This window comes from Microcaecilia unicolor, chromosome 3 (genome assembly GCF_901765095.1).
Source record: "Microcaecilia unicolor chromosome 3, aMicUni1.1, whole genome shotgun sequence".
NCBI lineage: Eukaryota > Metazoa > Chordata > Amphibia > Gymnophiona > Siphonopidae > Microcaecilia > Microcaecilia unicolor.
Window position 1 is genome coordinate 357,212,958 of NC_044033.1, and position 22,309 is coordinate 357,235,266.

General features: G+C 42.2%; 1 protein-coding gene and 1 long non-coding RNA gene across 3 annotated transcripts in view; one reads left to right on the plus strand and one right to left on the minus strand.

Annotated features, from left to right (window-relative positions):
- Positions 1-727: 727 nt before the first annotated feature.
- On the minus strand, positions 728-20,205 carry LOC115466938. Its single transcript, XR_003941621.1, has 3 exons — positions 20,139-20,205; positions 3,517-3,627; positions 728-959 (listed from the first exon to the last, which is right to left on the minus strand). It is a non-coding gene; the product is annotated as an uncharacterized LOC115466938 (long non-coding RNA).
- Positions 20,206-20,217: 12 nt separating this feature from the next.
- CCDC28A (coiled-coil domain containing 28A) overlaps positions 20,218-22,309 on the plus strand; it is a 32,177-nt gene continuing 30,085 nt past the window's right edge. Inside the window, exon 1 of one of the 2 annotated variants that reach the window (XM_030198530.1) lies at positions 20,218-20,360. The gene's annotated coding sequence lies outside the window, so the exon portion shown is untranslated. The remainder of the gene's footprint in view (positions 20,361-22,309) is intronic. The other variant, XM_030198531.1, reaches the window with a different exon arrangement.

Sequence of the window (22,309 nt, forward strand, 5' to 3'; positions counted from 1 at the left end):
GGAGCAGGAGATGGATGGGACTGGGAGGGGTGGGGAGCAGAGGGAAGGAGCAAGAGATGGATGGGACTGCGAGGGGTGGGGAGCAGAGGGAAGGAGCAAGAGATGGATGGGACTGGGAGGGGTGGGAAGCAGAGGGAAGGAGCAAGAGATGGATGGGACTGGGAGGGGTGGGGAGCAGAGGGAAGGAGCAAGAGATGGATGGGACTGCGAGGGGTGGGGAGCAGAGGGAAGGAGCAAGAGATGGATGGGACTGCAAGGGGTGGGGAGCAGAGGGAAGCCTACTGGAAAGAAGACACTGAATAAAACAGAAGACACTGGGACCAAAGCGAATAGAAAAACTAAATGATCAGACAACAAAGGTAGATAAAAGTATTTTATTCATAATTTATTAATTGAAATGTGTCAGCTTTTTGAAATGTGCATCTGTGATATTTTGCCTGTAAATTCAATTCCTTCCTCCACATTAGCATATTCATTTGCATATGTATATATGCAAATGATATGCTAATATGCTCCGCCCATTCTTTGCCCCCCCAAATGAAACAGTCAAACTACGCCTATGATATCACCCCTAACCGGCTAGGTAGCTGCTCCTCCCAAATTCCCCCCCTGGCCTGCTCCTAACCTCACTGGTTAGGGGTTGGCCTTTAAGAGGCAATATTCAGCGGCACTGTCTGTTTAAGTGGCACTGCATATTACCTCTTATCCCCAGACAAGTGAGTTAAATGGCCAGAATCCTTTCCTGGCCACTTAAATAATTTTGAATATCAGACTTCAAATTTTGGATATATCCTAACATAAATTTACTGAAGCTATATTAGCAAGGTCCGAGATATTTCTGTTTAGCCACACTTCCATTTGCTGGTGTCATTGCCAGTTGCGCAGGTGCATTTGTCAGAACCACGCAGCATGGATCCGGAAAATCACCCCCGAGACTACAGTTGTGTTGCAGGTCTCTCCTAGTTAAAACAAAGCAGAATGCAATTATTTAGCAGGAAATTAAATGCTATCCACTGCTAAAACAGGGCAGTTATAGGCCTCAGAGGGGCCAATTACCTCTCCAATGATCCATGTCTGTAGCTAGGAGTGAATGACTTAATAAAAAGGTATAACTGATGAAGATGCTTATGTACATAATTATGAACATGATAATCATCTTATTGGCCCCCTGACTGTGCTAATCTGGGATTTATTTTACAACGCTCTTTCTCTACATGTTTTGAATTTCCATTGAGATTGCCAAAGACCTTATGAATAGTCTCATGTTTACCATATAGTAATATGACCAAGAATTATCCCCAGAAGCTAAATGGAGGTACTGATAAATTTCATTTACAGAATCCTTTGGCATATGAAACATTCCTCCTTTCTCCTACAATTCAGGATAAAATGATAGGTCTTTCATTATTAAAGTAAATTGCTGTAATTGAATTTTCCTGCTGGGAAGCTCATCTGAGGACTGCATTATTAATGGGAAAGCTAATTTTTATGCTATAACAACAGTACATTGCAAAGAGTAACTGCATTTGTAATACAAATAATTTTCCTGTTTCACCAAAATGCAGGATTCTGTTCTCCCAAGTAAATATTTCCAGTAGTGGAATGAAAAAAATAATTAGGTTCTCTGTTAAAAAAATCCTTTAGAAAATTTAAATGCGATGCATATCTTGGAAGTGTCAAATAAGCCCTCTTTACATAAGGGTCCTTTTCAGTAGAAAGTGGCCTTACGTGGATCTCGCCCACATGCTGTCCATTTTTTACCGCTGCTGAAAAATGTCCAATTTTCCATTTTCTGAATTAATGGCCATGTGCTAATGTTGCCATGAGCGTGTGGCCATTGCCAGAAATTAACGCAGGAGTCCTTACCACCACCTATTTTGGAGGTGGTAAGGGCTCAAACGCTAATCCCGTGCTAATCATTTAGTGTGCAGCAATGAAGATGCTGATTAGCACAGAATCGCCCACTCACAGCCCCCAGACACATCCTCTCCCAGAAAAGTGAAACCTTTTCTTTTTACATGGTTTGTGCATGCACATTTGGAACTTACTGCAGTGCACTCTGTGGTAAGCCCTTTTAAGCTGCGGTAAGCACGTGCTAGTGATTACTGCAGTTTGATAAAAGGAGCCCATAGAATTTTAGCTTGGCCCTCATTACAGTATGCATAAACCTCATTATTCCTTTCTCGGTATGCATCTTCTGTCAGGATGTCATACACGTTTGGAAAAGGAGGAGGGGGTAGAAGGACTGACTGAAGGATGCTTTCCCTCTGATGTTACTCTGGATCACGGACATGGAGCTAAGAATACATGCACAGGATGATGAATGTTGCTTTTCACCCAGCTCAACCCAAATTGGTTGAGCCAGTGCTGGGGTTCCAGAGGTGATCCCGGAAATCATAGACCGGTAAGCCTGATGTCAGCACTGGGTAAAATAGTGGAACCTATTAAAAAGAATAAAATTATGGAACACAAAAAATAAACATGGTTTAATGGGACAGAGTCAACATGGGTTCAGCCAAGGGAAGTCTTGCCTCACCAATTTGCTTTATTTCTTTGAAGGCATGAATAAACATGTGGATCAGGGTGGACTGAGTTTGGTCTGGGCCCCCAGGCACTGAGATTACTCGCTCCCCCACTGCCCCCACTGCTGCCGCAGCCGATGCCCCTGCCATCCTGGTCCTACCTGAAAGGCCCTGGTGGTCTAGTGGCCTCTGCAGGGGTGAGCATGTTATTTCCTGCCCACTGCGCTGCCGCTATCCCCCTGCCTACCGGCACCGCCTTGTTTTCAAAATGGCAGCTGAGACTTCCTGTGGTAGTCTCGCGCATCTCAACAGCAGATGCAAATTTCAAAAACTGACATATTTCAATCACTATACTAAAACAAATAAAACAAAAAATGGAAAATATGATGATACCATTTTATTGGACTAAATATACTTTCCAGTTACCTTTCAGAGGCCAAAACCTCTTTCCTCAAGTCAGGACAGTATACTGCTGTTCAGGTATTCTGACATGACAAGGGAGGGTTTGGTCTCCAAACATTAGTAAAAAATGTATTAAAATTAGTCCAATAAAGATATCACCTTATTTCAGTGGCGTAGGAAGGGGGGGGGGCGGTCCGCCCTGGGTGCAAGCCGCTGGGGGGTGTCGGCGCCTCACTGGTTCCTTGCTTTCTCTGCCCCAGAACAGGTTACTTCCTGTTCCGGGGCAGAGAGAGCAAGGAACCAGCGAGGCGCCGACACCCCCCCCAGCGGCGTGCTCTCGGCGGATTGGCCTTCCCACCCGCCCCTCACCGCCTTCCAGGTATGTTCTCGCGGGCGGGGCGGGGGGGGTGTTGCGCTACGGAGGGGGGAGGGTGCGTCGCGCTGCACCCGGGGGGGGGGTGCGCAGCGGCGACCCGCCCCGGGTGTCAGCTGCCCTCGCGACGCCACTGCCTTATTTCCATTTTCTGTATTTATTAATACAGCTACCACTCTACTTTATCCTAAACTAAAAATAAAATTCATTTTTTCCTACCTTTGTTGTCTGGCCGTTTACTTTTTCTAATTGTGTTGGTCCCAGTGTGGAGTCTCCAGCGCCATTTTGAAACGGCTGACTCCAGTATATCAACTTTTGCCTCTGGGGTTCCTGAAGAAGATAATGAAATGGAGCTCTGTAGAACCAGCGGTTGGAGAGTTTATGAACTTTTCATTTTTGAAATTTAAGATAAGTACTTTAAACTGTGCAATTTTTAATATTATTTTGTTTTTTGCAATTCATTTGGAGTCTTTCTTCTGCTGTTTTTGGGATGGTTCAATTAATTTCACAATTATACCAGTGGTGTAGCTACGTGGGGCCACAGGGGCCTGGGCCCCTCCAAATTTCTTCTGGGCCTCTGGTTTTGCTGGCTGGGGTCCCCAACCCCCGCCAGCTGAAGCCTTGTCCAGCGCCGGTCTCCGGCACTGCCACAATGCTTGCCCTGCTCTCTCTTTCCCCTCATGTCCTGCACGTTCACTAAAAGGAGCGTGCAGGACATGAGGGGGAAGAGAGAGCAGGGCAGGCAATGTGGTGGTGCCGGAGACCGGCGCTGGAAAAGGCTTCAGCTGGTGGGTGTTGGGGACCTCCACCAGCAAAGGTATTTGCTGCAGCAATGGGTGGGGAGTGGCAGGGCAGCAAGCCAGCAGACCAAAATGTGCCCCCCCCCACCTCAGGCTCTGGCCCCCCGCAATGTCTGGCTGCGCCCCTGAATTGTACACCTATACGGAAAGCTAATTGGAAAATATATTTAGTCAAATAAAATGGTATCATCATATCTTCCATTTCCATATTTTGTTTTATTTGTTTTTGTTAACCTATAGTATAGTGATTGAAATATGTCAGTTTTTGAAATTTGCATCTGCAGGTGGGGGAATAGCAGCGCAGTGAGCAGGAAAGAACTGGGATGGCGTTGGCGTCAGCTGCAGCGGTAGGAGGGTGTCGGGCAGCGGCCAGGCAGGGGGCCCAGACCACTCTCTGTCTGCCCCTGGGATTTGTAAAAGAGGCCCTAAGTTAGACCTGCATATTCAATAGCAAACCTTGTGCAGGCAGTGACACTGAATATCCAGGCCTGACTGGAAAGAAGCAGCCACCCGGACTTATGCGGGTCCCAGATGATATTCAGCTGGGTGCCCACATAAGGATATCTGGCTAGGCCCTTCTCCCTCTCTCAATTTCCATCCCCCTCCCTCTCTCCCACCCCTGGAATAACATCTGGCCCCTCTCAAGGGGCTAGTGGAGAAAGGGCAGGACTAATGCTCCCTCTTTCTTGCTCATCGCAGCTCCCCCTTCAAAATGGCAGCTGTGACTTCTAGCAGCAGTCTCACCATACTTTGGTAGGACTATGGGTCTCGTGGTAACATGTCTTTAAATATATATCATCCTTAAAATTCAACAAACCGTTCCAAGGAGTGAAATCCATTGTGGTAAAACAAAAGAGACTAGATTTCACCCAAACAATATAGACCAAAGAACATATTATAAGAAATTATAATTTAAAAAAAAATATGATATTGTATTCCATATCATCTGGTTCTTTGAAAAATGGGTCTTGCAGTAACATGTCTTTAAGTATGTCAGCCTATCCTGTTTTGTTTTACTATTGATCTATTGCTGAGGTAATAATGGATTTCAACTTTTGGGACAACATGTTGAATTTTAAGGATGACATATGGCAAAAACTAAGGAATAAAATTGCAAACGATAAAATTGCATTCTTAAAATGTATTATGAGGTGAGGATTACATTGATTGCTTTACAGATTTCACTGAAATATAGCATTGCTGCCAAAATTAACATGTGATAAGTTCATTGAGATAGGAACCCCATTTTGTTTTGCAAGTGTACACTAAACACATAAAATTCTGCTAAATCATGGCAAGAGTGATGGGACTATATGACCCCCCCCCCCCCAATGTAAACAAACAAAGAATTTGGTGATCTTATGAAACAAAGAGAACGGCACTTCATTCCACTAGTAATAAGTAGAACTCTGGAAGGGTCTACTGATCTCCAGGCCTTCATTTTTGCCTCATAAAACATGTTCTCTAGGTTCTCCTTCAGTAAGTTGAATAGACCAATGTATTCTTTCTGCAGTGGTCAGTGGCAATGTCTAGTTGCACAGTTGAATCCTCGGGACACACCCAGCCAATCAGGTTTTCAGGATACCCACAATGAATATGCATGAGATCATTTTTCATGCATTGCCTCCACTGCGTGCAAATCTATCTCATGCATATTTATCGTGGATATCTTGAAAACCAGACTGGCTTGGTGTGTCCCAAGGACTAGGTTGAGAGCCCCTGGTTTAGATAAACATTTTGCTTTGTCGTTCTGGTTGACTCACAAGATTATAAATTCATGTTTAATACAATAAAACCCATAATTAAATGAGCATAGAATACTCAAACTAATGCTGTAAAAAAAATCACATCTGAGACTTGATGTAGCACACCCATGATAATTGCATGTGGTTAGTACAACCCAGGCTCTGATGTTTCTTATTAAACATAACTATTTGTTTCCTATGCACAGGTCTGAGGGTGAGTTATGCAATCTACATCGAAGGCAAGTACTTGCAAACAGAACCCACAGATGAAGGGAGCATGACATCTAGAAAACCTAGTAATAAGCAAGATTTCATTTTGAAATGTTTAAAATTGCTTTTCAAACAGCTCTACCATTAAGAAAGTTTAATGAGGCAGTGACATGGCTTATTTATCTCTCCTCACTTTCTAATTATTGATGTGCTATGTATTAATTTTTCTTCTCCTATAATTGATCAGCCTCTGGAAGGAGAGCAGGATTTATCCAGTTCCAACTATATCTGTGTATGTTTAAGGTAAAATTGATCTCATTAGCATTGTGCTGGTTATTTTGTAATTCCATGTTCATCCTCAACCATTGAGGTTCAAACGATGCTGCTCAGTTAGCTGGACTTATCCAACCTTGGGACATCACTCATTAAAGTGGTAAACAGGGCCAGACAGACAGATGTTAGTGCATTACTCTACAATATTGCAAAGGAGGTACCTTCAGGAAGCAGAAGAGTAGTGGCTATATTTCTGTTTTAAAAAAGTTAATAGTGTCTCAGACTGACATGCCAGACTGGGAGTTACACAAACAAAAACAGTTCTATTGGGCTGTTCAAAGCTCCCATGGCAGCTGTGAATACAATGACTTCACCCAACCTTCATAATAACTGACATGCAAAGACCTGTAGACTCCTTGCATTATTAGTAAGAAAGAGTGTACTCCCTGGAAAAGAGGTTTAAGTTCACAAAAAGAAGACAGACCCTTTGGACCTCTGGTCTTCTTTCAACCTAAGCACAAAAAGGAGCAGAGACAGCTGGGAGGTGGATCAAAGTAATGAGGTCAAGAGTCCATCAATATAAGAAATACCTCTATTAAAAATACCATGTCTCTCAGGTTCAGATGTCCAATAACTATGGCTGTGGTTTTTTTTGGCAACTATGCCTGCATCAGAGATCTAATCTATTATTGTGTGAATACAAAAGAAAAAAAGACATAAAAATAGCATGAAAAAATAAAATGAAAATTCACATAAAAATTTGACAAGCCATGTCATAATTTGCAACAAATAACATGTATGACTTTCAAATAAGTAGATGTATTTAAAAATTTAAAAAAAGAAATACAAATTTGATAAAAGATTAATAACAAGGAGCAATGCACCAACATTTATCAATGATTTAGGGGTTCTTCACTAAGCAGCAGTAAAAACTGGCCTGTGGTACTACAAGCGTATCTTTTGCGTGCATGCCTGGCCATTTTTTTACCGCATCTAGGAAAAAGAGCCTCTTTTAAAGGGGCCGGAAAATGGATGTGCGCTAAAATTGAAACCAGCGCGCATCCATTTTTGGCCTGAGACCTTACACCCATTTGACCTAGCGGTAAGGTCTCACGCCTACCCGCATGATAAGCATGCAGCGCACGCCAATTGCTGTTTACTGCTGGGTAAGCGGCCTGCGGTAGAAAATAGAAAATTATTTTCTCCCACAGTATTTGGCGTGCACCAAATTCAGAATTACTGCCTGGCTCATTCGCTAGCCGGGCCGTAGTGCCGATTTGGCATGCACTGTACACATGTAGGTCCTTACACAACTTAGTAAAAGGGCCCCTTAGGTAATTACCAGCTTTTATGGAAAGGAATTTTTATGGAAAGTCAACAGCACCTTCAAAGGTAAACCTAGGTATCTGCTTGTTTTGGAAAATAGTGGGATACAAGAACGCATAAATAAAATAAATAAGTAAATATACAACATTATGCTACTATAGAAATAAATAATTAAAAAACTGAATCCTAATTAAATGAATAAAATACAGATAGGAAATAATAGAAATATATAGCATAAAAAAAAAACAAATAAAGATCAATTAAAAAATTATAATGTGTTTAATAATAGCGGAGGTTGGTGGTTCTTCTGTTTGATGGCTTATTTCAACCTAACCAGCAAGGTAAAAACAATGAAACAAGAATGGCTCTAGGGTTAGGAGATGTTTATGTAACTTTGTAAGTCTAAGCGCTTTGAAAATGAGCAACTATATCATCTACAAGAGGTTAACTTCATCCTTTGGTTTTGCCCCATGACATCTCCTGTGGTTGTTCCTACAGATTCACTTGGTAGGGGGTGTGAATGTCTGCTGATGAAGCTTAGTAGGAAGCTGGATATAGGCCTGCTTTTAATAGACTAGTAGATTTAGAGAGATGGTCAGAGTTGGTTGAATTCCTTCTTGCAATTAGATTGGATTTTATGGAGTTTGCAGTGTCAGACGTTTTTAATGTCTATTTGGATGAAGAGTTGAATAATAAAGGCATGGTTATTGGTTACCTCACTGAACAATGATGGCCTTTAGCAATGAGTGTCTGAACTGACTCATCAGAACAGACATAGTATGACGTTCAAATTTTCAGGTTATTTTTGGATGAGAGGAAAGTGAGAGTGGTAGATTGTAATAATCCAGTCCCGTGGTCAGACCAGTATATGGTTGTTTTCTGGATAAGGATAGGGACATCCAGGCTGGAATTTGAGGAGAACGGGAAGGGCTATGGGTAGAGAAAAGATTGTCCCAGAGGATTTGTGGAACTATATTGTGCATAATTCTTTAGAGGATATGGGAAGGTACAGATATGGTATGATTTATTAGCTGTCACATGGATGCAGTTGTCCCTGCTCCTATGGTAAGAGACAAGAGAAGCTGAACATTGGAACAAATAAGGATATAGAAATAAATACTGGGCAGGGAGTGACAGGGACGCAGAGTGGAGGAGTGGCCTAGTGGTTAGGGTGGTGGACTTTGGTCCTGGGGAACTGAGGAACTGAGTTCGATTCCCGGCACAGGCAGCTCCTTGTGACTCTGGGCAAGTCACTTAACCCTCCATTGCCTGCTGCATTGAGCCTGCCATGAGTGGGAAAAGCGCGGGGTACAAATGTAACAACAAATGGTGGACAGGGAGAGGGTAGTGCTGGAAATGGGGGAGATAGGGACACTAGTGGAAAGGGGGTGAGATGGGGATATAGGGGACAATGCTGGAAAGGTGTGGAGATGGTGGACAATGGATGGAATGCTGAAACAGGGGGGGAGATGGGGAAAGGGGGTAATGCTGGATAAGGGGGAAATTGGGACATGGGGAAACTGGGAGGGCAGATGCCTGAAAAGTGTGTGGGTGGGGAGATGTGGACACAGAAAGGGCAGATGCTGAACTTTAGGTAACACTGGACAAAGGGTAGATTGGGACATGGGGGTAATGCTGTACAAGGGGGAAAGGGGGACACTGAGAGGGCAGATGCTTGAAAAGGGGGGAAGGGATATGGACACAGAAAGGGCAGATGCTGAACTTGAGGATTGGATATAGACAGGGCCACAGAGGGAAGATGGAAGATAGGACAAATAAGAGTGCAGACAAGAAAGATAGTGGACATGGAGACAGAAGAAATATCTGATGGACAGGAGACCCTGAAAAGACAGAAGAAACAGAGAAAATGTGAAAGGAGATACTGGGACCAGAGGAAATGGAATAATAAATTGTTTGAACAACAAAGGTAGAAAAAAGTATTTTATTTTGAATTTCATAGTAATTGGAATATGAGAGATTTTTGTAAATGCATATCTCTGATATCATGCAATTGTTTGTATTTCTATTGTTGGCGGTATATGCAGAGTCTGATTAGAGGTTCCAATTCAGTTCTTTGCCTTCATATCTCTAGTACTAAAGGCAGTGAAAACGATATACAACCACCTAAACTTCCAGAACATGCTAAAAACCACCCTGTTCAAAAAGGCATCCCGAACCAACCTAAAAGACTGACCTTGGCTACACATGAAAACCAAAGCACGTACGTTCACAACAATACTCTTCCCATCAGGACTATTCTATGGCTTTGCCATTTAAACTTCTTCCTACCACTACAGCACAATGTATTTGTTCACACCAGAAACAGCAATTGCCATTACAGTACTATGTAAGCCACATTGAGCCTGCAAATAGGTGGGAAAATGTGGGATACAAATGCAACAAATAAATAAAATAAATAAATAAATAAAAGTCAGTTCTAAATATGTGCTTTAGAGGAGTAGCCTAATGATTTGTGCAGTGGGTTGAGGACCAGTGGAATAATAATAATTATTATTATTAGCATTTGTATAGCGCTACCAGATGCATGCAGCGCTGAACACCTGATACAAAGAGACAGTCCCTGCTCAAAAGAGCTTACAATCTAAATAATATAGACAGACAAGACAGTTACGGGTGAGGGAAGTAATGGGTGAGAAGGGAGGAAGGGACAAGGGGAAGGCAATTGTGGTTAGGAGCTAAAAGCATCAGTGAAAAGGTGGGTTTTCAGCATAGATTTGAAAACAGGTAGAGATGGAGCTAGACGTATAGGTCCAGGAAGTCTATTCCAGGCATAAGGTGCCGTGAGAGTAAAGGAGCGAAGCCTGGAGTTAGCAGTGGAGGAGAAGGAGGACGACAAGAGAGACTTGTCCAGTGAGCGGAGTTCACGGGGAGGAATGTAGGGAGAGATGAGAGCGGAGAGGTAATGGGGGCTGCAGAGTGGATGCATTTAAAGGTCAGTACGAGAAGTTTAAACTGAATGCGGAAGCGGACAGGGAGCGGACTTTGACTGAAACCACAAAAAGGCAGTATATCAACTACTATTGCCTTTCTTCTCATATGATTACACTGCCATCTAGTGGTCAAAGGTAATATTGTTTACAATTCTGCAGGAATTTTACATGTAATGAGTTATCAATAGAAATCAAACAAAATAAAACATGGAAAAGAAAATAAGATGATACCTTTTTTATTGGACATAACTTAATACATTTCTTGATTAGCTTTCGAAGGTTGCCCTTCTTCGACGAAGAAGGGCAACCTTCGAAAGCTAATCAAGAAATGTATTAAGTTATGTCCAATAAAAAAGGTATCATCTTATTTTCTTTTCCATGTTTTATTTTGTTTGATTTCTATTGATAACCTTAACAGTGGACTAACACGGCTACCACACTCCTCTACATGTAATGAGGTACTTTATTTTGACACACACAAATAGTTGAGCAGAGTTAAAGTATCGTAGCCCATTCTTTCAGGGAAAATATTTCAGAAATCACAAGGTTGCAGCATTTGAAATCCAACTTATGTTACTTTTATTTTAGTGTGCAGTTTTAGCAGTGATATGATCATGGAGAAAGGACTGTGATAACTGTTACTTCACTTTAAAGGTTAATAAATAAAAATGAAGACAAAAAGAAAAGAAAGATGAGAACTTTTTATTGGACTAAGTACAGTTTTTGACTAGCTTTCAAAAGCCAAGGCCTCCTTCCTCGATTCAGTACAGTATGATAAAAAGATGACCCCCTTAAAATAAAAACATTCTAATGACAATCATAGAAACGGAGAAAAATGAAGGCCCATATAGTCTGCCCATCGATACTATCTATTATTCCTTCCTCTATGATAGAGATCCCATGTGCTTGTCCCAAGCTTTCTTGAAATCAGATATAGTCGTTGTTTCCATTCCACCACCTCCACCAGGAGACTGTTCCATGAATTCACCACCCTTTCTGTGAAAAAATATTTCCACAGGTTGCTCCTTTATCACTTTCATCCTATGCCCCTTCATTCCAGAGCTTCATTCCTATTGAAAGACACTCACCTCCTGTGCACTTATGCCACAGAGCTATTTAAACGTCTATCATATCTCCCCTCTCCTGCCTTTCTTCCAACATATACAAATTGAGATCTTTAAGTTGGAGTGGAGGAGTGGCCTAGTGGTTAGGGTGGTGGACTTTGGTCCTGAGGAACTGAGTTTGATTCCCACTTCAGGCACAGGCAGCTCCTTGTGACTCTGGGCAAGTCACTTAACCCTCCATTGCCCCATATAAGCTGCATTGAGCCTGCCATGAGTGGGAAAGCACAGGGTACAAATATAACAAAAAAAACAGTCTGTCCCCATATACTATATGATTAAGACCCCTGACCATTTTAGTAGCCACCTTCTGGACTGACTCCATCCTCTTTATATCATTTTGAAGGTGTGGTCTCCAGAATTGTGCACAGCACTCTAAATGAGGACTCATCAGAGACTTGTACAGAAGCAGTATCGTCTCCTTTTTCCTTCTGGCCATTCTCCCTACAAATCTAAGCATCCTTCTAGCTTTCATCATCACCTTTTCTACCTGCTAACCACCTTAAGATATGTTCACACCCAAGTCCCACGCCTCTTTTGCGCATAGACATACTTCAGCCCCAAAATTGTACCACTCCCTCAACCCAAATGCATGACCCTGGATTTTACATCTTAGCTGCCAAATTCTGGACCATTCTTCAAGCTTGGCTAGGTTCCTCCTCATGCTGTCAACATCAGGGGTATCGACCCTATTGCAGATTTTGGTATCATCCGCAAAGAGGCAAACCTTATCAGACAGCCCTACAGCAATATCGCTTACAAAAATGTTAAGAACCAGTCCAAGGACCGAACCTTGTGGCACCACTGATAACACCCTTTCCTCAGAGTGAGATCCATTTACCTCTTCCTTCTATTGCCTTCCACTCAACCAGTTCCTGACCCAGTCAGTCACTTTAGGACCCATGCTACACGGTTAGTACATGCTAAAAACGCTAACACGCCTTTGTAAACAGGGCCCATCAATTCCATATATCAGTGAATATATATATATATATTCAACTTTCACTCGATGACTTCAAAAGATTCCACAGTACGTAGAGGTTCTTTTACAAAAAGTGACCTGCGGTAGTGTGGGTGCGTGGATTTGCCTTGCACCAATGCCACTTGTTGCCACAGCTGGAATTTCCATTATTTTAAATGGAGGTTGTAAATGGCTGTGTACTAATAAAAATGTTTGCATGTGGCAATTTACTACCTGAACCCTTACTGCCACCTATTTAGAAGGCAGTAAGAGCTCATGCGCTAACCTAGCAGAAAATCGGTCAGTGCATGGCAATGGCTGATTACTGCTGGGCATGCCTACACCATGCCCCCACGCATTAGGCACCACTTCTATGGTCCCTACCATCAGTCTCAGAAGCTGCAGTTAATCCCAAGCTCTGGCAGTCAGTTGTGCACAGAAATAGGAATACAATGGGCTCTGTTGCAGATAACTCGAGCTAAGCTTTAGTAAACATGGGGGGTTAAATTGTTACACTCATTATACATGGAGAAAATGGTGTGATTGCCTGTTAGTCTATTTTAAAGCATGGAAACAGACATTACAAATAAAAACAAACAGACAAAAAGAATAAGGAGATACATTTTTTTTTTATTTTATTGAACTAACAATGCATATAAGCGGTAATTTTTTTTTTAATTGAACTAACAATCCTTATAAGCAGTAACTTTGTCACTGTTCATGCATATAAGGTAGACCTTTTATACAGCTTAATTTCGTGCTTTACCTATAACCTATGCTGGCCCCCAGTCTGCCCTTATTACACACCTATCAAGTCTATGCATACATTTTATGCATAAAATTATTTGTAGAACTGGTGCAAATTTTAAAAAATTAAAAAAGAAGAAAATAACTTCCGGTGCATTATTTAACGCTCACTACTTTGGTTGCAAACAGCACTGTGCAACAAGACCTACCAGTCGACCTACCAGTCATCACTTCAATAATTCAGCACAGCCACACTTGATCTCTCTGTCTGGGCTGATGCAGCGAGGCTCACACTGACACATGCACGGGCCAATGACCTCAGATGTCATCATCACCTGATCTACTGGTGCATGGGTGTGGTGACCTCCACGTGTAGCGATCTGACTGCCTGTGGAGATCGCCACACGCATGAGCCAATAAATCAGGTGACCTCTGATGTTGGTGGTCAGTGGATGTGTCCAAGGAGGTTTAATAAGGTGTGTCAGTATGAACCTTGCTGCATCAGTCCAGGTAGAAAGTAAGTGCAGATGTGCTGAATTATTGAAAAGAGTAGAGGTGGTTCCTACCAAGGAGGTTGGAGAAAGAATAGGAGATGGTATGACGTCAGAAGGCTGAAGCCGGTATCCCCAAGCAGCCACCATATTGATATACTCAAAACAAAGCAAGGAAGCTATCAGCTGCTGCATCCACGTTGTCATAGTTCATTGTTATTTTATCTCCGTTATGATGAGAAACATGCCAGCTTGTACAGCATACAGATGTACACAGATGAACTATCACAACAGAATAACCTTTCATTGGTTAGAGTAGTAATTACTTCTAAATCATAATCATTGTGTCATTTGGAGGAGCTGGTTATAGGGACACCCATGCACCTTAGCAGGTGCTGTATTGGTGCTAAGATTTTTCACCTAGTAAAGGGCCACCTAAACAGACATCATGTTACCAGAATCAGGTGCTCAACATTCAGAGTTTTTATTTGTAAGTACAAAGGTTTATTAGGTTGAAACCTGGGCGCATTTAAAATGTTTTTCCTGTCAATAGATCAAAAGAGAAAGATAGTATGTGGGAACTTGCTCTTTTGTTTTTTAGAATGCAGTGGTATATTATAAAAATGCACTTGATATTTTTTATTACTAAAGGAGAGGTATTGAAAAATGACGGAAGAGCTACCTTCATGCAGAAGTTCTGTCCAGAGTCAGTCTAAATGTGCCAACGTTGTCCAGTTCTGCTGTATATATTTATTTTTTCTTAGATTCTGTTTGGATGTAAATAGCATGCTTTTTTTTGTTATTTTTGTTTTGTAATCTTTGTCTCCCAGCTATGTGTTTATGAGTCTGCTTAAATGTATTCACATGGGGGGTCCTTTTACTAAGCTGTGGTAAAAAGTGGCCTTCTGTAGTATGAGTGTATTTTTTGGGCATGCGCTGGGCCGTTTTTTAATGCTTCTAGGAAAAAAGGCCTTTTTTTAAGGGTCCGAAAAATGGACGTGCACTAAAATTGAAACCAGTGCATGTCCATTTTTGGCCTGAGACCTTACTGCCACCCATTGACCTAGCGGTAGGGTCTCATGCACTAACCGCACAGTAAGCATGCAGTGAGCGCTGTAAGGTAAGCGGTCCGCAGTAGAAAATAAAAAATTATTTTCTACCATTGGATTTGGCATGCACCAAATTTAGAATTACCACCTAGCTCATGCGCTAGCCGGGCTGTAGTGACAATTTGGCATGCGCTGTACGCACGTAGACCCTTATGCAGCTTAGTAAAAGGGCCCCATGGTTAATTGCCTTTTTGATGTGCTGATATCATGAAATTTGAAATGTTGAGGTTCCAAAGCTCCACTGCAAGCAGCAAACATAAGTGATAGGAAGTTAATTTTAAAAAATGTTCAGTCGTATATAATATCTTTGAAGGAGTCCAGACACGGCAAGTCTATGTTAGACTCAGTTCGTAAAACTGGATTTCAGGGATTTATAGTTTGCATTGACAGTTTGCTGATGCTCTTCTTGATTGGTAAACCGGAATGTCAAATGGGATTCCTGTGTGCCTCTGAAAAAACAGTGGGTTTTTAAGCCTGTAAAACTGTATTATTTATTGAAGTGTATTTCTCTAGTTTGGCCAGCAGGTGGTGCATGTTTATGTGTAAAGCTGTTACAGACAAATGACTGTTCCCTCTTTAGTTAGCACAAGTAAGAGGTAGTCTGCAGTGATATGGCCAGCTATTTTTACTTGTTCTGGGCTCTGATTGGCCCAGGAGCCCAAAATTCAACTAGGATGTACTGGCTTTTTCTCCAGTCTTAACCAGGGAGAAAAGAGAGAAGGATCGCTTTGCTGAGGCCCTGTGAACAGTTATATTTGATAACTTGTGAGCAGCTCTATGTCCTGATCGCCCCAGGTACTATTTAGATAGTAAACAAATGTTTAGATAGTTTTATAATTGATCCATATTCAGTTACTTGTTGTTATGTGCTGTTTTTGTTTTTATGGTTCACTGTTCAATATTTTTAATGACAATAATCAATTTTAGTTTATTGCCTTTGCTTGTCTGGACTAAGAATCCTGGTGGTTTGTGTGTTGGGAGTGTGGGTGATTTCTAGGAACTGTGGGACCACTGGGAGTGTGGCTCCTGTAACCCACAAATTAATGGGGACACCTTGAGAGCGGGAGACTCGCCCAGAGGTGGTTGAGACCCAGTCGGTGAGAGGAGGGTGCTAGTGTAGAGCACAAGCGGAAGGTGCAGGTGGACCTGAGCTGTGCTGGGGATAGACCCTCTAAGTGGTGCGGGGTAGCCCCAGGCGGGTAGCTAGGCATTTTGTGACAGTGCCTTTAATGTAAGCCAAGATCCAGTAGGAAATCATGTGCTTTTGGTAACTAAAGCTGTGGTAGAAAAATATTTGCAAGTGCAATTTTATTATTTAGGCCAACAATACACCACCAAAATACAAAACAGCAAGCAGCACACTATTAGCTGCCAAGTTCATACGAAGTTAATTATTTTCAGTGGAAAATAAATCTGTTGTCTGCCTGCTATGAGAATATTCCATCACTGATTAATTATTGCTATCAAGTATTACATATTTGGGATATTTGCTTAAAACTTTAATGGTTTTAATTTGTTTATCCAAACCTTACATGCATATGGTATTACTTTTTTAAACCCAAAGGTGAAACTATTAGGTATAAACTGTGTTGCTTCTGACTTTACTTGTTTTGGACTGCTTTGGGTCCTACTGATCTGTACATCTGCTGTCTAGAATTTTGGAAGATGGAAATGAGGAAATAAGTTTTGATTATATCTGTAGAAGTTCTTGTTTACTTTTGCAATGTGTGTATGGATAACTGTTCTAGTCACATTGACTCCTTTATCCTCCACCTTTTAAGGCACTGCCTATCCACCTGGATGGTGATGGCACAAGGAAAGCAAGTTTGACCCAGTGAAGACTAACTCAAAATAACCTGTTACTTAGCTGGGCTCTAGTATTACTATATTGAAAATGTGACCATACCATGCCTTTGTGGTTGTGTTCCACTCGGGGGCCGCTTTTACCAATGGGCAAAAGGGATAGCTGCCCTGGGCCCCTGCATAAAGGGGGTCCATCTGCCCATTGGTAAATTCAGCCCGAGCTTGAAAACACTCTCTTCTCTATTTCCACTTGCCTATCATGGGTGCTACATCTCTCCCTCTCTCGTCCTCCCCCTTCCTTGTGGTTTTCTGTCTTTGACACCAGCAGCAATTACCTCAAGCCGCATTCAGCCAGCATCAGGAGAGGACCTTTTCCCTGCAGGGCCCAGACTGTATGGAAACAAAGTTGCACAATAGTAGGAGGAGCCCTCCTGATGCTGGCTGAACGTGGCTTGAGGTAATCGCTGCTGGGGACAAGGATGGAAGACTGTAGTGAAAGGAGGAGGAAGGGAAAGGGTGAAAGAGAGTTACAGAACCCACAGGGGGTGGGGTAAGGCGTGGGAGGAGAGACCAGATTAGAGGAGTAGGGGAGAAATGCCGGACCGTGGGAGGGAAGAGATACTGCCCTTGGGGTAGCAAGAAGGAAAGAGAGAGGGGAGAGGCTGAATATGGGGAGAGACAAGGACACAGAGGGGCAGGAGTATAAGGAAACTGTGCCGCTCCACAAAGGAGAGAGTGTGTGCGGGGGAAGAGAACTACTAGATTTGGGGGGGGGGGGGGGCATCCACAGAAGTTTGCCCAGGGCCCCATACCATATGTGGTTAAAGCAGCCCTGGTTCTACTATTAAGTTGAACAATTAACTGTCTTTCTTGAAAGGATTACATAACCTTTGGATGCATAACTAGGAATACAAACACATATTTATTTATGCAATGTCATAATTCCTCATGTACAGACACAAAACAACCTTTTTTAAAATCCTTTTATTATTGACCAGAAAGAAGAGATAAGAGTTTTCAGTTCTGACCCAGTATAAGTCATCACAAGAAAAATACATAAGAAAACCAATGTACTACATTAGGGGCTTATAGTCCACTTAGTTATGTTTAAACAAATGAGAGATCTGCATGAGACAAAATATTGATTTTTATTATTTTGACTTATAAAACCACTTGTCCCTGAAACATGTTCAAAAACAGAATAATCCATTTGTGTATCTAAAATGTAAACTTCTACAAAAGAGATGAAGATGTGTTTCCATGTGCTCCAATGAAAAAATATTTTAATTTTACTTCCATTTATTCTCAATATATTCCATCTTTATAACACCAGGCTTCCAAAGGCAAATTACAACAGTTAAGATGAACCCATCAGGAAACAAGATATCCTCACTGAAATTTGTCCATGTATTACTGTTTTGTATAGAACCTAAGTGCTGCGTACGACTGGTAGTGCTATAAAAGTGATTTATAGTAGTAACCTGGGGAACTGGGTCAATTTCCACCACAGCTCCTTGTGACTTTGGGCAAGCCACTTAATCCTCCATTGCCCCAGGTAGAAAATACTACTACTACTACTACTTAACATTTCTAAAGCGCTACTAGAGTTACGCAGTGCTGTACAATTTAACATAGAGGGATGGTCCCTGCTCAAAGAGCTTACAATCCAAGAGACAAATGAACGGTCAGTCCGATAGGGGCGGTCAAAATGGGGCAGTCTGGATTTACTGAACGGTAAGAGTTAGGTACCGAATGCGGCATTGAAGAAGTGGGTTTTAAGCAAAGACTTGAAGATGGGCAGGGAGGGGGCTTGGCATAAGGGCTCAGGAAGGTTGTTCCAAGCATAGGGTGAGGTGAGGCAGAATGAGCGGAGCCTGGAGTTGGCGGTGGTGGAGAAGGGTACAGAGAGGAGGGATTTGTACCTGTTTATATATATATATGTTTATATAGTACCTGTATATAATATGTAAACCACTTTGGGTCCTGTTTACATTAAACATGAATTAGGAGCATTTAAAATCTTTTTTTTCCTGTGCCCAGATCAAAAGAGAAAGATGGTTTGTGGGAACTTGTTCCTTTTGTTTTGTGGAATGCGGTGGTGTATTATAAAAATGCACTTAATATTGTTTATTACAATTACTACTATTTAAAAGAAAGATATTAAGGGCTCATGCAGAAGTCCAGAGTCAGTCTAAATGTGCCAACATTTTCCAGTTCTTTGATATTATTTATTGCATTTGTATCCCACATTTTCCCACCTTTTTGCAGGCTCAATGTGGCTTACAATACATCATGAATAGTGGAAGTACAATAGAAAATAGACATTTAGTGTTACAGATATATATTTACAAGTTATTTTCAACAGCATTTTCTCAGTTATTGCCTAAATGTGAACACAATTACAATATTAATTAATAAGCTTTGAATGTTACTGAATTCTATTATTCTGTCTTACTGTATTTACAGTTATGGCACAGTATACGTAATCACAAGGACAAAATATAAGAAAACAAATGGACTGCATTAGGGGTTTATTATAGCCCACTTAATTATTTTTAAACAAATGAGAGATCTGCCTGAAAGAAAATATTATGTTGACTTATGAAAACCACTTTTCCCTGAAACATGCTCAAAACAGAATAATCCATTTGTAGAAAAGAGATGAGGCGAAGATGTGATTCCATGTTGCGCCCCAATGAAAGGAGAGTTTAATGTTATTCCCAATCTTTGTAACATCAAGCTTCCCAATGCAGATTACATCAACAGTTAAGATGAACCCATCAGAAAAAAACAGGATATCCTCACTGAAATTTGGCCATTTATTACTGTATTGTATAGGTCAGTGTGGAAAAATGAGCACAAAATACAGCCTTTATTAGTGCTGTTTCCACCAGCTACAATAATTTTTGAAGCTGTTTTAGTGATATTCAGTTTTGATTTTATGATATTTATATCAACAAATGGGACACTTTCAAATCAATTAAAAAACTGTCAAAGAAGTAAATAAAAAATCCTTTGTCCTCTACCTTTGAAGGCACTGCCTATCCAACTGGAACAGCTCTTGACTTTTTATAGATGGACCATCATAGGCAGTCTATTATTTCTAATAATCGTATACTATTGCTTTCAATAGCGTTTGCTGTTGTTTAGGGTGTACTTGTGACTCCGCCTACTGGCTTCAACCCTTATAATGGGCTAGATAGCATTAGCCTTGTACGGTCTCTTGTTCTCAATCTAACCTCCTTGTTTCTCTCTTGTTTTGGGTGACTCAATGTGGCGGCAAGCTTCAGCCCTAATAACGTACCAGATACACTCATGCCGTCTCTTCCTGTTCTTTCTACATTCCTGGCCCAAGCACGCTCTTATTAAACCTCCTCCATCCCCGCGCGATCCCGCTCTCCTTTGACGAAACTTCCTATTTCCGGCAAGGCGGGATGCCTCAAAGGGAGAGAGAGAAGTTGTTTGTGTCATACAGGAGTGGGCACCGGAGAACTGGAAAGCTGTGGAATTGTTGGGGCGAGCTCAGGTATGAGTTTGACGCGGGGAGGGAGGTTCCTGATCGCGGACAATGAGGAGAGGGAGAGTTGAAGGGTTGATCGAATGCGTGTGCCTTGGTATATTTGCGGCCAGTATCAATAGTAAACCCAAAAAACAAATGCGTGTGTGTATCGAGCTTTCGTGCTAAAGTGCACAGTAAATCTCATTCTCTGCCAGGTCCCGCCCCCATATTAGTATCAGAGGGGGCGGGACTAACTGTTATTTTTACTGTTGAAGCTGGTGTTTCATGGGGGGTGGAGGGGGAGAGAGAGATGCTGGTGAAGGAGAAGAGATGGAAAAGGCTAGCCTGTGTTGGGGATGGGGCGGAGCAGTGCAGAAAAGTGCTAGATGGGGTGGGTGTGCAGGATTGTTTGGGGAAGGGAGAGGAGTGGGAGAGGGAAGAAGTTTGGTATGCAGGATGGTTGATTCTGAACCATGTGGACATAGGTAGGCGAAGGACAAGAGAGGGATGATATGAGATGGGAGACAGGGGAGATGTTGGAGTACATGGAGGTGGATAGCAGAAGAGGAGCTGAAAGGTGCTGGACCATGGAAGGTGAAGGTGCTAGATAGGATATGCTGGACCAGGTGGGGAAGTGACTCACGAACAAAAGGAGATGAGAGGGAAGCTGCAGGTCTGTGGTGGGGGTAAGATGGATAGATGCAGGACCATAATGGGGGGGGGGGGGGGGGGTAAGAGGGATATATGCAGGGCCACATGGGAGAAGTGGAGAGAGGGGGTGAAGAAAATGGACTGTGGAGGGGGGAGAGGAGGAATTGCTAGATTAAGGAAGAGGGAGATGCTGGAACTTGTTAGGCGAGAAGAAATAGGAGAGCTGGATTGGGGGAGGGAACCAAGGAAGCTGATGCTGGTAGATTTAAGGGTGAGAGAAGGGGATGTCATGTTAGAAGGGTCTGGTGCTGGGTCTGGGAGAAGGGGATGGGGTGCTGGTGGGAAGCTGAAGAAAAGGGGTAGCTTGATAGATTCTAGTACTGTCTGAATTGGGAGAATTGGGCCTATGCTGGGACTGAGAAAAGGGAGCTGATGCTTGCTAGGGGCAATGATAGAAGAGGGCTGATGTTGCAAGAGTGAGAAGGAAGAAGACAAACTGGGGGCAGGGAAAAAGCAAGGTCATACAAATGGAAAGTAGAGATGAAGTAGAGTGATGAATTCTGGGGCAAGGAGAAAAGGCAGGATAAATGAATATTGAGGAAAGAGGTAGGTGAGTGGAGGAATGGATGTTTGGGATAAGATGAGGTGGGGGCAATGGATGCCTAAAGAGACAGCTGTGAAGAGGGTAAGACACAACCAAAACAAGTTATTGAAGGAAATGACAGATGTTAGAAACTGGTAATTAAGAGGCATGGGAGCTGAGATTAGGGGATAAGAGAAGAAAGGATAAGTGACAGGGAAGAAACGGGTTGATGAGGGGGTGAAAGGCAGACAAAGTAGATGAGCCTAGGAAGGGGATGAGTACAGATGGTAGAAATGGGGGACTAGAAAATGACTGAAAGATGAAGAAATGTGAAAATGGGAGGACTAGAGAAGTAAGTGGACGAGGAAGTACCAGGATCAGTATTGGCCGTTCATTCATATGTTCACCATTTTCTGAGCTGAGTTCCCTGAACAGTGTCTACAACCTCTTTACTTCTCACTGATTCTGCAGACGGAATGCTCCAGTTCAAACTACCAACAGAACTTCTCCTTTCAGTCTCACATTTTTGGGTGTTGTTTTTAAAATAATCAGATCTCTGTCCAGTTCCTTCTTTTGAATGGATGGTTTGTAGACCACATCAGTAATGATAGAAGTGCCATCTCGTTCCAAGATGGCTACAGTTCCTCCTCATTTCCCTATTCTCCCTGTATTTCAGGTTTTTTTCGGTGTTATTTTTTACATTGAGCTACTCTTTCTTCCCCCCCTCCTTGTTTTTTCTTCT